Source organism: Podarcis vaucheri, assembly GCF_965113315.1.
Source record: "Podarcis vaucheri genome assembly, chromosome: Z".
NCBI lineage: Eukaryota > Metazoa > Chordata > Lepidosauria > Squamata > Lacertidae > Podarcis > Podarcis vaucheri.
Window position 1 is genome coordinate 41,888,200 of NC_138758.1, and position 15,003 is coordinate 41,903,202.

General features: G+C 44.3%; 1 protein-coding gene across 1 annotated transcript in view; it reads right to left on the minus strand.

The window, feature by feature from the left end:
- GSN (gelsolin) overlaps window positions 1-6,264 on the minus strand; it is a 62,004-nt gene extending 55,740 nt beyond the window's left edge. Inside the window, exon 1 of the mRNA XM_082207690.1 lies at window positions 6,106-6,264. The gene's annotated coding sequence lies outside the window, so the exon portion shown is untranslated. The remainder of the gene's footprint in view (window positions 1-6,105) is intronic.
- Between the last annotated feature and the right edge of the window lie 8,739 nt (window positions 6,265-15,003).

The window sequence follows — 15,003 nt, forward strand, 5'->3', positions numbered from 1 at the left end:
TTTTCTCCAATCAGAACCTGAAACATGGGCTGGCCCATTTCCATCAGATAAAGCAGCAATTGTGCTGGCCTTTGGTTGAGTGGGGAATGGCAGAATTACAGTGGTGCCTCGCAAGACGGAAAACTCGCAAGACGAAAGGGTTTTTGGTTTTTTGAGTTGCTTCGCAAGACGATTTTCCCTATGGGCTTGCTTTGCAAAACGGAAACGTCTTGCAAGTTTGTTTCCTTTTTCTTAAAACCGTTAATACAGTTGCGACTTGACTTTGAGGAGCAACTCATAGAATGCGGTGTGGTAGCCTTTTTTGAGGTTTTTGAAGACTTTGGTGATTTTCGAAGCTTTTCCAAAACTTTCCCGACACTGTGCTTTGCAAGACAGAAAAAACCGCAAGATGAAAAAACTCGCGGAACGAATTAATTTCGTCTTGCGAGGCACCACTGTAGCTCAAGCCCCCTCCCCAACTCCTGATTGGTGTTATTACCTGTGGTGTCTGGTGCCCATTGGGCAGACAGCAGAGAGGCCAATGGCAGGCAGAGCATTCATCTTCCTCCCTAAAGAGTTCTACAAGGGGTGACACTGAGCCTAAGGTGGAGGAAGATGGCAGCCAGGCCACTCTCTGCATTGGATGTAAGTAAGAAGGCAGGTACAGTGGTGCCTCGCAAGACGAAATTAATTCGTTCCGCGAGTTTTTTCATCTTGCGGGTTTTTTCGTCTTGCGAAGCACGGTTTCGGAAAAGTTTTGGGAAAGCTTCGAAAATCACCAAAGTCTTCAAAAACCTCAAAAAAGGCTACCACACCGCGTGCTATGAGTTGCTCCTCAAAGTCAAGTCGCCACTGTATTAACGGTTTTAAGAAAAAGGAAACAAACTTGCAAGACGTTTTCGTCTTGCGAAGCAAGCCCATAGGGAAAATCGTCTTGCGAAGCAACTCAAAAAACCAAAAACCCTTTCGTCTTGCGAGTTTTCCGTCTTGCGAGGCATTCGTCTTGCGAGGTACCACTGTAAGTGGGGAGGTTGGCTGAGGATAGACTGAGGTTGGTGGGGCACTGCCCCATTCACTCCAATGCACTACTTTCCACTGACTATGACTGCTTTTTACAGAGTTATTTGTTGTGTGCAGCCTGGCAGCTGGATCAGGAAGAGGAACCACCATGATCACACACATTTGGGCATCCACAGACGGATGTATGGAAGAAAACTTCCATGCGCGTATGGCCACCAGCTTGATCAGACTGGTTATTTCTATGTCTTGCACTGGATTTCATGCTGTCTTTAAATGCACAGCAGCAGCAGCAGGAAAGGCTGCAGGTTTACTTAATAAAGAGAGGTATCCAGTTGCTATTTAGCCTTGTGGCAGCCATAAAACACACAATTTTTGCACAAATTATCAGCATTGATTTAACATTAGGAAGTCGTTAATTCACAAAACCTTCCCTTCCAGAAAGGTGTGGCACCCCAGACTGTGTCTCAGCTTTCAGCTCACATTTTTAAAAAAGCTTTCTGTGAGTTCTTAATTTAGAAGTTCCCCCAACTTTTTCTGCTTTGTATTCAAAGCCCCCCTTTCTAATAGTGAATATAACAAAGTTATTATTGATCTTTGGGGATTCAGAGATCCACTTTTAGGGATGTGACTGGGAACCTAGAGCCCTTGGGTCTCTCCCCAGGCCACATGCCCTCCTCAGTCACCCTCCCTACTGGCCCTGCTTCACATTCTGCTTGGGTGCTTTTAAAAGTGTCCTTGGAACTCTGCAAATGCCCCTTGCCCCTTGGAAGACAGAGAGGGGTACACGAACATGCATAAAACTAATATACTTGTAAAAAGGCAAAATTTGCATCCATTGCTCTGTCCACTTTTACCTCTGGTCTTTCCCATCACTGGCATGTCACCCCCCCATGAGATTGCCCAGAATGGGAAAGGGGGTGGAAGGAGGCAAGGAAGATTACACTCATGGGTGTCTGTTGGAGTGGGCAAGCGGAGCAATTGCTCCCCCAATCCCCATGTATGTTCCATAATCCCTAAATTCCTAGCTAGCTGGCTTTTCTATTTTTAATGTAAATTTCTAGCAGTAAAACCTGAGATATGAGGCAAAACACACAGACGATGCTCTCCTTTTTCTTTTGCACAAAATTAGCCAGTTACTCAGTGATGGCTGGCACCCATTGTGACTGGTGGGCCAGAAGACTGGAAGCCCAAACATTAGGCAGTGCCAAAGCCAATGACAGGCAGAGTCAACTCATCTTAGCTTTGTCCCCATCCTCTTTCCCATTGAGCTTTGCAAATGGGGAGGAAGTGGTGGTGGAAGAGGAAGCTGACAGCCAATGCCACTCCCTGGACTGGTTCTTATCAGGAAGGAGGGCAGGTGAGTGGGGGGGGGAGCAGCAGAGAGCAGACCAAGGTTGGTAGAGCACTGCCCCATTGGCCTGAATGGGCCAACCTCCACTGCAGCTACTATCTCAACAGTGTTTTCAGCTGGTGAATTAAGTCTGAACAATGAGTGACATTTAAGAAAGGGGATCTGGCTAGCTAGGGTGAAACACCCATTGTCTTCTACACTCTAGAGAAGGAACTTCTTGGTTTGCTTTTGAGGCTTTTATGCTCGTCTCCCGTGCTGGAAAAGTGATCACTGCCCTGTACAAAACAGTTCAAGTATCCAGGATTATTTTTTTTTAGGGGTGGGGTGGATACAGCGGTAATGGGGGGTACAGTTTCAAAAAACAAAGGAGTAGCAAAACAACAACCGGAGTTCATGATATTTCAAACTGAGGTGTTCTTTCATACAAAAAAATGTTATCCCTCCCCCATTTATCAAATGACCCTGCCAGCATGTCCATGCAGACAGAATTTTCCATTATTATACCTATATTACATAGGGCAAGGCTGTGGCTAGAGTGCATGGGTAATGTCAGCACAGCACAACACAGCGTTGTTGTACCCAATTTGGATGATTTGTTTAATGTAATATCTGTACCCTGCTTTTCCAACAATAGCGATGAGCTCAAAGTGCCTCACAATAAAAACATCAAGACACTAACAAACATGACAACCCCTGTAGTATCAAAAACACAACAGCATAGGAAGATTAATAATAATAAATAATAATATTAATACAATTCAGTACAAACTAAGCTGTTTAGAGCATGATGATCCCACAAATGCCCATACATCTAGTTCTCCGGTCTTTTCAGACCTAAGACACTTTTTCATCCCCAAGCAAAACTTGTGCATTGCACCTTCTAAAAATAAGGAAATTGTGATTTTGTTTTTCAAAAAACAAGTTCTTGGGAAAAAAAGTTTTTTCTCTTTTTAAGAAAAAATGAGTGCTTTTTTTTGGCTATGCAAATTCATACAGTCAATTCATTCACTAAAACTAAGCTCTTTGCCCTGGCTTTTGACACCCAGGCTGCATATTTTCAGCACCTGCCTTATTTCTGTGATTGTAAGTTGTTTTCAACTGTTTTTAAAATTGTGCTTTAATTGTTGTAACCTGTCCTGAGCATAATAATAAATGACTCATCTAAGCTTTCTTTAACTGTGACAGCTGTATCAGAATGCATTCTTCTACACAAGTATTTATTTTCTTATTGAATGTGTGTGGGGGGGGTTTACCTGCCTTTCAACCAGATTATTTTCAAGGTGAGTAAATAAGAATTAAGGAACTTGGATAGAGGACATCTGTCTTTGAATCTGGACATCCAGTTTCTTCTCCCTCCCTCCTCCCTCTTTCTTTTCTTAAAAATAAGGATAGTAGTAGGAAGGGTAGGAAAGAACACAAGACAGAACACAAGAAAGACCTGCTGCACCTGGACAGTGGCTCATCTAGTCCATCACCCTGTTCTCACAGTGACAACCTGAGTGCAACAGCACTCTCCCCTCCTGTGGTTCCCTGCAACTGGTAATCAGAAGTATACTGCCTCTAACATTGGAGTGGAACATAAGAGCCCTGCTGGATAAGGCTAGTGGTCCATGTAGTCCACCATCCTGTTCTCACAGTGGCCAACCAGATGTTTCTGGGAAGCCCGCAAGCAGGACCTGAATGCAATAGCACTCTCCTCACTTGCAGGTCTTAGCAACTGGCATTTGGAAGCTGACTGCCTCCCAACCGTGGAAGCTGAACATAGCCATTGTGGCTAGTAGCCATCAATAGCCTTATTCCCCCATGCATCTATCCCACCAGATGTCAGAGAGAACAACAACTACCAAACTTTTAGAAAACATCTGAAGGCAGCCCTGTTTAGGGAAGCTTTTAATGTTTGATGTATCATAGTATTTTAATATTCTTTTGGAAGCCGCCCAGAGTGGCTGGGGAAACCCAGCCAGATGGGCGGGGTATAAATAATAAATTATTATTATTATTATTATTATTATTATTATTATTATTATTCTAAGGGTTCCCAAACTCTTGCCTGCAAGGTTTGCTCAGGAGCTCCCCAACATGATTCTGGTTTTGCAGGTTGAAGACAGGAGATGGAACACCCACCGCATTACATATTCACACCAACTTTTACAGTGGTACCTCGGGTTACAGACGCTTCAGGTTACAGACTCCTCCAACCCAGAAATAGTACCTCAGGTTAAGAACTTTGCTTCAGGATGAGAACAGAAATTGCATGTTGTCGGCACAGCGGCAGCAGGAGGCCCCATTAGCTAAAGTGGTGCTTCAGGTTAAGAACAGTTTTGGGTTAAAAACGGACCTCCGGAATGAATTAAGTACTAACCCGAGGTACCACTGTACATGTAATTTTTACTGCTTCTTCTGTTTCTTGCATTTTATTTTATTGTATTACAATTAGAATTCCATAAAATGCAGCCAAATAGCAGTGTGAAGGAAATAAAAGAAGAAGATGATAATTTGGCATCTAGCCCAACACATTGCAACTGCTATAATGGGCAGAAAATTCATTAAGTGGTCCACCAAGACCCTCAGTGATTTTTAAGTGATGAGGGAACAATTTGGGAACCACTGGTCTAATCTTCTTTTAAAGCTAGCCATGTTGGTGGCCATCACTTTTTCCAGTGGGAATGAGTTCCATAGTTTAACTATGTGCTTTGTGAAGAAGGACTTCCTTTCATCTGTCCTGAACTCAGCTTCATTGCTGAGAGTGCTATGAGAGCTGGAGGAAAACTTTTCTGTGTCTACATTCTCCACACCATGCATCATTTTATATACTTCTATTATGTCGCCTCTTCCCCAGTGCTTCACAGGACAGCTCTTGGTTCTCGTATGAGGAGAAAGGAAGAATAACTTTACTTCCTTCCTTCTTGTGGCGAAGTCTTGTGTGAGGGAGATAAAAAGAAACAGAAAGGAGGAGGAAGAGAAAAGAGATAGAAAGAAAAGAAAAGAAAAGAAAAGAAAAGAAAAGAAAATGTTTTGGTCCAATTCTGAGTCCCCACGGAACACCAAGGATCTCTACATTTCATCAAAGAGCAACTTGTATCCTACGGGCTCAAACCTCAGAGGGAGCGATTTGATTGGCCGCTCCTCCTAGCCTCCCAGCACCCTTTTGACAGCCCCAGATTGTTTCACAGAAGCCTCAACAAGTGTTGCAGATAAGCTAAGGAGCTGCGTGTGATGAAGGAGCAGGTGACCCAGCTGTGTGTGTGAGAGAGAGACCCATATCAAGAGAGAGCTAAACTGGAAATCCTGCAAACAACGACCATCCCAATCCACGTATCAACGCCCCCCCCCCAAGCGTATAGCGCACACACCCCCACCCTCCACTCTGCCTCTTCCCTGCCTAGTACACGCCGACTCCCTAAACTTCTGGTTCTCACGGACCGTGGGAGTCCGCGAAAACTCTATACCGCAATAAATCTGTTCGCTTTTAAGGGGCTCTTTGGTCAAAGCCTTGATGATTTATTCCAAGTTGCGGGTCCAGCTCGAACCTGGACCCAAGCCTCCCCAAAGTAGCAAGATCGCGCCCCCAACCCACATAATTCCCACCCCATCAAGAGCATCTCCCATACCCAGAGGGGAGGGACCGACACGTCAGATCGCCCGGAGGAGGGGAAAGGAGGAGGAGGGGGACCCCCAAAACCCGGATCTGTTGCGCTCGTCTCCGCCCCCTCCCTCTCTTTCTCCCTTCCAAGCGGCCTGCTCAGGGGTCTTACCTGGGGTTGCAATGGAAAAGCAAAAAGGAGCTCAAGCTGATTCCAACCCACCGAAGTAAGATACGAGTGGGCCGGTCCGAACTGAGCTCAGCTGAGAGGAAGAAGAGAAGAAGAAAAGAGGGAGCGAGGGAGGGAGGAAGGGAGCGCTGGGCTGGGCTGGGAGGGGCAGGGCATCTTCCGCCTCCTTTGCCTCTGTGCGCCCCGCCCAGCGCATTGAAGACCCACAGGCCACTCAGAAGCGCTTAGGGGTGGAGCATTTTGGTGTTGCAGAGAGCTGGTCCTGAGCGTCTGGTAGCTGATCTTTCGGAAGGGGCATGTGGGCGGGAGAGACGTGGCGACGAGAGAGCCCTAAGAGTCAGAGCCGTCTAGTCCAGCAAAGCGTCTCCCTTTCCCCACCCGCTCCGGAACTCAGTAATAATAATAATAATTTATTATTTATACCCCGCCCATCTGGCTAGGTTTCCCCAGCCACTCTGAGCGGCTTCCAACAAAACACTAAAATACAACAACCTATTAAACATTAACAGGTTTCCCTAAACAGGGCTGCCTTCAGATGTCTTCTAAAAGTTTGGTAGTTATTTTTCTCTTTGACATCTGGTGGGAGGGTATTCCACAGGACTGGTGCCACCACTTAGAAGGCCCTCTACCTGGTTCCCTGTAACTTGGCTTCTCGCAGGGAGGGAACCGCCAGAAGGCCCTCAACACTGGACCTCAAAGTCCGGGCAGAATGATGGGGGTGGAGACGCTCCTTCAGACTAGCTTTGACGACCCCTTGGATTCCCTCCTACTCAATTTCAGTGATTCTGGTCCTCGGGTGGCCTACAGGGGCAGAGCATGTGGTTTGCATGCAGAAGGTAACAGGTTCAATCTCTGGCCTTGGGCTGGAAACTAGCCATCCCTGAAAGAAAAGCCACCCCAAGAAAAGCGGCTGCCTCTCACCTGTAGACAATACTGAGCATGATGGGATCAGTGGTGTGACTCAGTAGGACAGCTTTCTGTGTTCCTCCTTTTTTCTTTTGTCCAAGTGTCTGGTACAAAGGTAGGCAGCCTCTGACTGTGGAGGTTCCATTTAGCATCCCTATTTATACTAACAGCAAACTCAGTTCTCCAGAGGTGGTTCCTTATGTAGCCAAACCAGCATCATACATGTACAAAAGAGAGGTACATGGCGCATGGCACTCAGCATCTGGTGTGTCCTCAGCTGAGTTAATTGGGCCTTCCAAGTAAGAATGGAACTGCCTGTGCCCACTTACTAGGGAGAATAAGTACCACCAGCTCAGCTGGGTGTATAGTACTTCTGAGTGAAATGTGCTATCTTATTAAAGGCAATATTTTTTTTAATTTATTTTTTTATGTGTTTATTACAGTTTTGACCCAGGATCTGATTGATGCACCTCTCTCAGAATAGTTATGCAAGCATCTGTTTTCTTGGGGTGAGGAATCTCTTGCAGGCAGCTTTGAGACAAATTGGATGTGGTGTTGGCACAGTTCACTATCTTGCTGCACTATCTATTTTCAGATTGCAGGACATGGGGCAGAGTGGCTAGCAGCAGAGGGCAGAAATCCAGCTGGTGTAAGGTCTCCCAGTGCAGGTTCCCCAGGAAAAGCTCTGGCTGTTGAAGGGAGAGGCGCTGTGCTAGACAAAATAGTTGGCAACCCTTCCATGTGATTTTGCTAAGCAGGACAAAAGAAATGTCTAAAATAGTTTGGTATGCTTATGTATAGGAGTAGGCCATAATTGGAAGAGGGTTGAAAATAAATCTGCCACTTACACAATTCCTAGAATTCTGGGCATATACCTTTAAACCATAGTTTAATTTAAGTGTGATGTACAACCCACTATGTTGGCAGCAAAGGTGTGTTGTTGTTTTTTTTAAATCATTTGGAATATTTTGGATACTGAACCACATGATTTGAGTTCTGGGGCATGAACTGAGGACACGATTTCATTACTATGTATACATTTATGATCTCAAGAATCCTCATCACAAATAGGCCCAGTTTGCTGCAGCTAAGCTGGTCCAGATCTGGTCCATGCATGAATGTTAATTAATCTGGAACTGCAAAAAGAACAGAGAGGTTTCTTGCATCTTTAATACAAACAGATATATTATGTCTTAAATTTTAGTGGACTGGAAGAAAACAATTTATCAGATCCATTAAGCATTATCCTCCCCTCTCCTCTAAAGACAGAGGGATAGTGTGCCATAGTGGTTGTACCAGCACCTTGGGGACCAAGGTTCATATCACTACTCTGCTCTAAAGCTCATTGGATATACTTCTACTGTACCAATCATCATCTAACCATCCTCACAGGGTTGTTGTGAGGAGAAAATGGGAAGGTGGAGAACCCTGTGTGTTCACTGGAGGAAAGATGTGCTATATATGTAATAAATATGTATTTATTAGATGGGGGAGGATGTGTTATGAGGTATATATCCACTTAACATGTGAACTCAATGTACATATAGTTCTAAGAAGGGTACAATCTTTTGTGTAGAGCCAGGCTACCCATCAATTAAAAACACATGTATACCTTAGAAAAAGTTTGGTTTATCACACAGAAATGAAAAGAGACAGAATATTCATGTGCTGCTTCTGACATCAAGGGTGCAAATATGCAGGCATCAAATAATCATTCAGTATATACACTGTAATAAGAATTTAAGGTCTCAAATATATACAGTCATACCTCGAGTTACGAACGCTGCAGGTTGTGCGTTTTTGGGTTGTGGACCATGCTGAACCCGGAAGTACCAGAACCTGTAAGTACCAGGTTACTTCCGGGTTTCGGTGCTCGTGCATGCGCAAAAGCACAAAATGACAATGTGCACAGAAGCACTGAATTGCATCACATGTGTGCGCAGACGTGGTGCTTCAAGCTGCAAATGCTGCAGGTTGCAAATGTGCCTCCTGCACAGATCACGTTCGCAACCCGAGGTATGACTGTGAATTAAATGTTCATAAATTTACAAGGCAAACAAATACATAAGTTTGTAAATGACTTGTCTGAAATAGTACAGGAGAACAATCCTGAAACCATTTTGACGCTCCCAAATTGACCTCAAATGTTTCTCTGCAAGGAGGAAGGAAATGGGAAAGCCTCTCCATTGTACTTTGCTTACTGGTCTTTAGGGCATCTTTGTGTATGAATAGGGGGAGCCTGTGACCTGGATTCAGGAATTAAAGTATTTACCATCACAAAAGATGGCCAGGCTGCCCAAGTGAGCAATCACTGGCCATTGTCAGGTATCCTGGCAGACAGGATTTCTGTTCTAGACCACCTCTTTCTGTGATGTATGTATGAGGTTTTTGGGGATGGTCTTGAGCTACAAAAGTCTATATAAGGGCTTGCACACCATTGTTCTGGGTTCCTCCTTCCTCCTGCATGTGGTGAGTGAGGACCCTGTTGCAACAGCTTTAATAAAGATCAGACTTACTATTTAATATTCTCTGATTGGTCTCTGTTATTTTCACCTACCAATAGGTAACCCACTTAAGGACTCTACATGGGCTCTTGGATACCCCATAAGGGAAAAGGAGCAGATTTTGTTTACATCAACACACACCTTGATTATAGAGAAAAAGGGATCCCTAATTATGCCAAAAGTATGGAGAGTGAGTGCAGCAATTTGTGACAGATTCACACGGAAAAAAATAAAAATAGGGGATGAGTACATGTGATCAATAGGACGCGGGTGGCGCTGTGGGTTAAACCACAGAGCCTAGGACTTGCCGAACAGAAGGTCAGCGGTTCGAATACCCGCAACGGGGTGAGCTCCCATTGCTCGGTCCCTGCTCCTGCCAACTTAGCAGTTCGAAAGCATGCTCCAGCGGCAAGGTAAACGGTGTTTCTGTGCACTGCTCTGGTTCGCCAGAAGCGGCTTAGTCATGCTGGCCACATGACCACCCGGAAGCTGTATGCCGGCTCCCTCGGCCAATAAAGCGAGATGAGTGCCGCAACTCCGGAGTTGTCTGCGACTGGACCTAATGATCAGGGGTCCTTTTACCTTTACATGTGATCTTGGAGCAAGCGGAACACAAAGACAGTGATTTGAGATCTGTGCCTTTTCCAAGAGTTAAGCTCCCCTCTTCAGAATCCTATGCCAGGAAGGCAACAGTCTCGCACCCATTCTTTGGTCTGTGAGCCAGCAAAGTGAGGAGTGGTCCTCCAAATCACAGTGGAGCTAAGAGGGGTTCCTGATAGGGTTCTGAGCTGACTTAGATAGAAAATTCAGGCTTTAAGTATAGTTTAAACCCAAATGGAAATGGGAGAGGGCTTTGTTTAGTGAGTGAATAACAACACACCCAAGTCCTTTGAATTATTGTTTCTTCTTTCTAGTGCACTATTCATAGAATGTAGTCTTAGAAGAGACCTCTAGAGTCATCTACGGTAGTCCAAATCTTTGCAAATGCAAGAATCGCAACCAAAGCATCCATGACTGATGGCCATCCAACCTCTGTTAAAAACCTCCAATGAAGCAGAGTCAATTTCTAGGATGGGAAACTACTATGCTGATTCAAGCCTAAGCAACAATTTAAATCAACAGCATAGTCTATTGCCACAAACAGCTAAAAACATGGTGATGCCATAACAGGTCTGGGTTTGAATTTGTTAGTATTGCTGAAACTCACTTGTGCATCCTATTTAAGCAATGGAGTCCCCCCCATGGTAATTGTCAGGGTTAGTAAAAACGACATTGGAGAGAGGTGGAAAGATTTGAGTTGCATCTCAAGCAAGGAAACAAACAGAAACAAAGATTAGCAACAGGTGAAGGTTTCTAGAAACCACAAGACTTATGCAGTGTAGTTGATAGCACCAAGAAACCCATCAGCAAGCAATTGAAGGAGAGGGAAGTGGTTTGATGAGGGCCTAACATTTTCTGTGTGTTTAAAAGAATTTTCCATATGTCTAGCTCTTTCATCACATATATATACCACTTCCTCATAGTTGCCTCAGGCACTCAGTGGTGGCTCATATGCACTGGGGACTATTTCCCAGGGACAGTCCTGGAATTACAAAAGCCATTGTCCCATCCCCGGCTCTGAGCCTTTTTCTCTTGGGGTTCCCCAACTGGTGCCTCCCATCTCTCCTCTGCATCCAGATGGGGGAGAAATTTGATTTTGTTTTCATTTTAATGAGAAACTACCTGATTTGTACTCATAGCTGTCAACTTACAGATTTGAAAATAAGGGACCAGCAGCCAAAATAAGGGAGCTGCAGCCTCACCTGTTCCAGGCACTCCAGTCTTCCTGTCCTCCTGCAGTCTGGTCAAACTCATGCTGGTAGCTTCGAGAACACTGTCCAACCAACTTTGTAACCAGAGGTTCAACTGAATAGAATCTGAATCACACGCACCACAAGGCCTATGCAGCCTCAACTTAAGATGGCTCCCCGGACTGGCTTTGCACTGCAAAGTTTGCAGCAGCACGTGCAACAAAATGACGTCCAGCATTCAAAAAAACCCTCAGCTTGCATTAACTAGCCACACACAAGGCATGCAAGCTCCACCCCCCCAGTCGTTCTTAGACTTCTTATTGGGTGAGCAACGCAGCCAAGCAAGGAGGGAGGGAGAGGAGCTGCTTCCTTTGAAATTTAAGGGACATCATTTAAGGGACATTTAAGGGACATCCATCAATAAGGGACAGCAGCGGGACATGGTGCTGGAATAAGGGACTGTCCCTTCAAATAAGGGACACTTGACAGCTATGGTTGTACTTCTCAAATCAATGTGTGAACTGACATGGCTGTCCTTCAAACTATGCATTTTCCCAAATTTGGCAATGCAAAAGAGTGTGGTACATATAAAGAGACATATTAAGAGAAAATTGCATAGGAATGCATATATTGGTGAAAATAGCATATAAATATACATTGTATTAGGAAAAATGTTTGCAAAAAGATGTATATTAGTCAAACGTGTATATAAAAATGTGTTTACATGAAAATGCTAGTTAATTCTGATGCAAATTTTTAAGAAGAAACTTGCAAATTGCTGCAAAAATGCAAACTGAATTTAAGATTGAGAACATGAGGAATGGAATTGACTGCAGTGTGGAACTTACTTCCAAGAAAACATGCATTGAATCTGGTTGCATGGAACCATTCCACTGGCCTTTTCTGTTCCACTCTTGTAAATCTGTTCAGGATTTTAATCCTGTTCAGCCTAGTGGAGATATTTTCCACTGTGCTGTGTTTGCTGAAGGCTCAGCCTTCCACCTCCTCCTCCTAGTCTTTTGAAGGTGTGTATGTGTCTCATAAAAAATAAAAACTGATAGACTAAAGGCTGAAGCCATGCCCTAAGGAACACAATAGTGGCTGCATCAGTCCAGTGCTTTTTGAGACAAAGGATATGTTCTTATCAAGACAGAATACCTTTGAAAGCTGTCTTTGTTTCACCTTGGCAATATTAAGAGCAATAAAAACTTTTATGCAGTGTAAGAGCTTAAGAAGAGTCCTGCTGGATAAGGCCAATGGTCCATCCAGTCCAACAACCTGCTCTCAGCATGCCAGTCAGCAGAGGAGGAACACAATAGCACTCTCCTGTTCAAGATCTCCAGCAATTGCGTACCCTCCAACTGTTCTCCAATGAAAATTGTTGTTGTTGTTTAGTCGTTTATTCGTGTCCGACTCTTCGTGGCCCCCTGGACCAGAGCCTGCCAGCCACTCCTGTCTTCCACTGCCTCCCTCAGTTTGGTCAAACTCATGCTAGTAGCTTCGAGAACACTGTCCAACCATCTCATCCTCTGTCGTCCCCTTCTCCTTGTGCCCTCCATCTTTCCCAACATCAGGGTCTTTTCCAGGGAGTCTTCTCTTCTCATGAGGTAGACAAACTACTGGAGCCTCAGCTTCACGATCTGTCCTTCCAGTGAGCACTCAGGGCTGATTTCCCTAAGAATGGATAGGTTTGATCTTCTTGCAGTCCATGGGACTCTCAAGAGTCTCCTCCAGCACCATAATTCAAAAGCATCAATTCTTCGGCGATCAGCCTTCTTGATGGTCCAGCTCTCACTTCCATACATCACTACTGGGAAAACCAGAGCTTTAACTATACGGACCTTTGATGGCAAGGTGATGTCTCTGCTTTTTAAGATGCGTCTTTTAATTTCGTGGCTGCTGTCACCATCCCAATTAAAATAGAGACGTTCTATTCTACACCAGAAAGCTTCTCCCACATTTGATCTCGCCACACACATAGGTGTCATATACATGTATACATCTGCCGCCTTGAGCCAATTACAACCTCTCAGCTTAACCTCACAGGGTTGTTGTAAAGAAAAAAATGTGTGAGGGAAGGGATCATGTAGAACACCTTCAACAGATAAATTGAATTAAATAAAAAATTAGCTGTAAACTGCCTTGAGTCCCTGTCAGGGAAAAAGGCAGGAAACAACAACGGAAACTGAGAAAAACCAGGAACCTACCAGACAGGAAATCCTATTGAGCTCAGTAGGGCATAGTTCTAAGCAAAAATGTTTAGGATTGCAGTATAAGGCTGCCCAATCTCTACGCCATTCGGTGGGATTTCATTTCTTCACGTGCCAAATTCAGACATACTGTACAAAACTTTTCCTCAACCAAAGTTTGGCGTTCATGATGTGTTTTTTCTGCTCTTACTTTTCTACATTATATGCTCTCTCTTTATTGGGAATTACAGAGCTTTTTTCTAAAGAAAATTTTTTAAGGGGTACTCTCATTTTCCTACTCATATTGAAACACTGCCCCCTCAATGAGGCCAAACTTAGATTCACAAAACGTTTAGGGAGGACCCCTGCGTCCCCCCAGGAAAGCACTGGGGAAATACAACTCTGCACTGCTATGTTTTGTAATTTTGATTGCATTTTTTCTTGTTTGTACAGTACTTTCAATTTTACATTAATAAAAAACTTAATTTTTTCAACAATAGGTTGTAAATATATTTAGTGGCCTGCATTTTGGTTCTGCAATGATTCTTTGTTTCATTAAGCATCCCTCCAGCTACATCCCTCCTGCTTTTGCTTCTGTTTATTTAGAAACTGGCCCAGTGATTGAAATATAATCCCATAATGTGCTTGCCATGTGCCACCGTGACCAAAGGCTGCAACTTTTGTTGCTGCACATTTTTGTTTAGCTTGGCATATGTATGTGTTTAATTCTAAAACTTGCCAGTTGAACCTCTTGCCTTCCCTAAAGCCCAGCTTTTATTTTATTTTTCACTCTGTCGAAGCTGATAGTTTCTTCTCCAGCCTTTCTGCTGTGGTGCATGACTGCCCTCTAGCAGTGACAGAGAAATTTTTTTTTGCCAGAATCAATTCAACCACAATACAACTGATGGTGATCACACAATTGCCTCATTTTCTCATATGATGTTTGGGCAAATGTGGCTCATATATTAATCACCCCACATGCTCTTCCTACCAGCTTGTGATTCCTTGATGATGTTCTATCATATCTGCCAACACGTTACATTGTGTTGCTCCTTCGTGAGCTGATTTAGGAGCTGATTTTTGTGAGTGTTTCTGTGTGGTGCAGTGGATAGTGTGTTGGAGTTGGATTGGGTTGATGAAGAAAGGAGGAAGGCCCGGGTTTAGATCTTTGTTTAGCCATAGTGGGAAAGGATTTTGAGGCAGACATCCTGGCCCACACCTAGCAGAATCAGCAAGAGGGCCCACAAACACAGCAGGGCTTGTGTGCCACATTTTGAAGTACAGTACTGTATCTGGGACATGGGTGGCACTGTGGGTTAAACCACAGAGCCTAGGACTTACCGATCAGAAGGTCGGCAGTTCGAATCCCCGCAATGGTCCCTGCTCCTGCCAACCTAGCAGTTTGAAAGCATTTCAAAGTGCAAGTAGATAAATAGGTACCACTCCAGCAGGAAGGTAAACGGTGTTTCCGTGCGCTGCTCTGGTTCACCA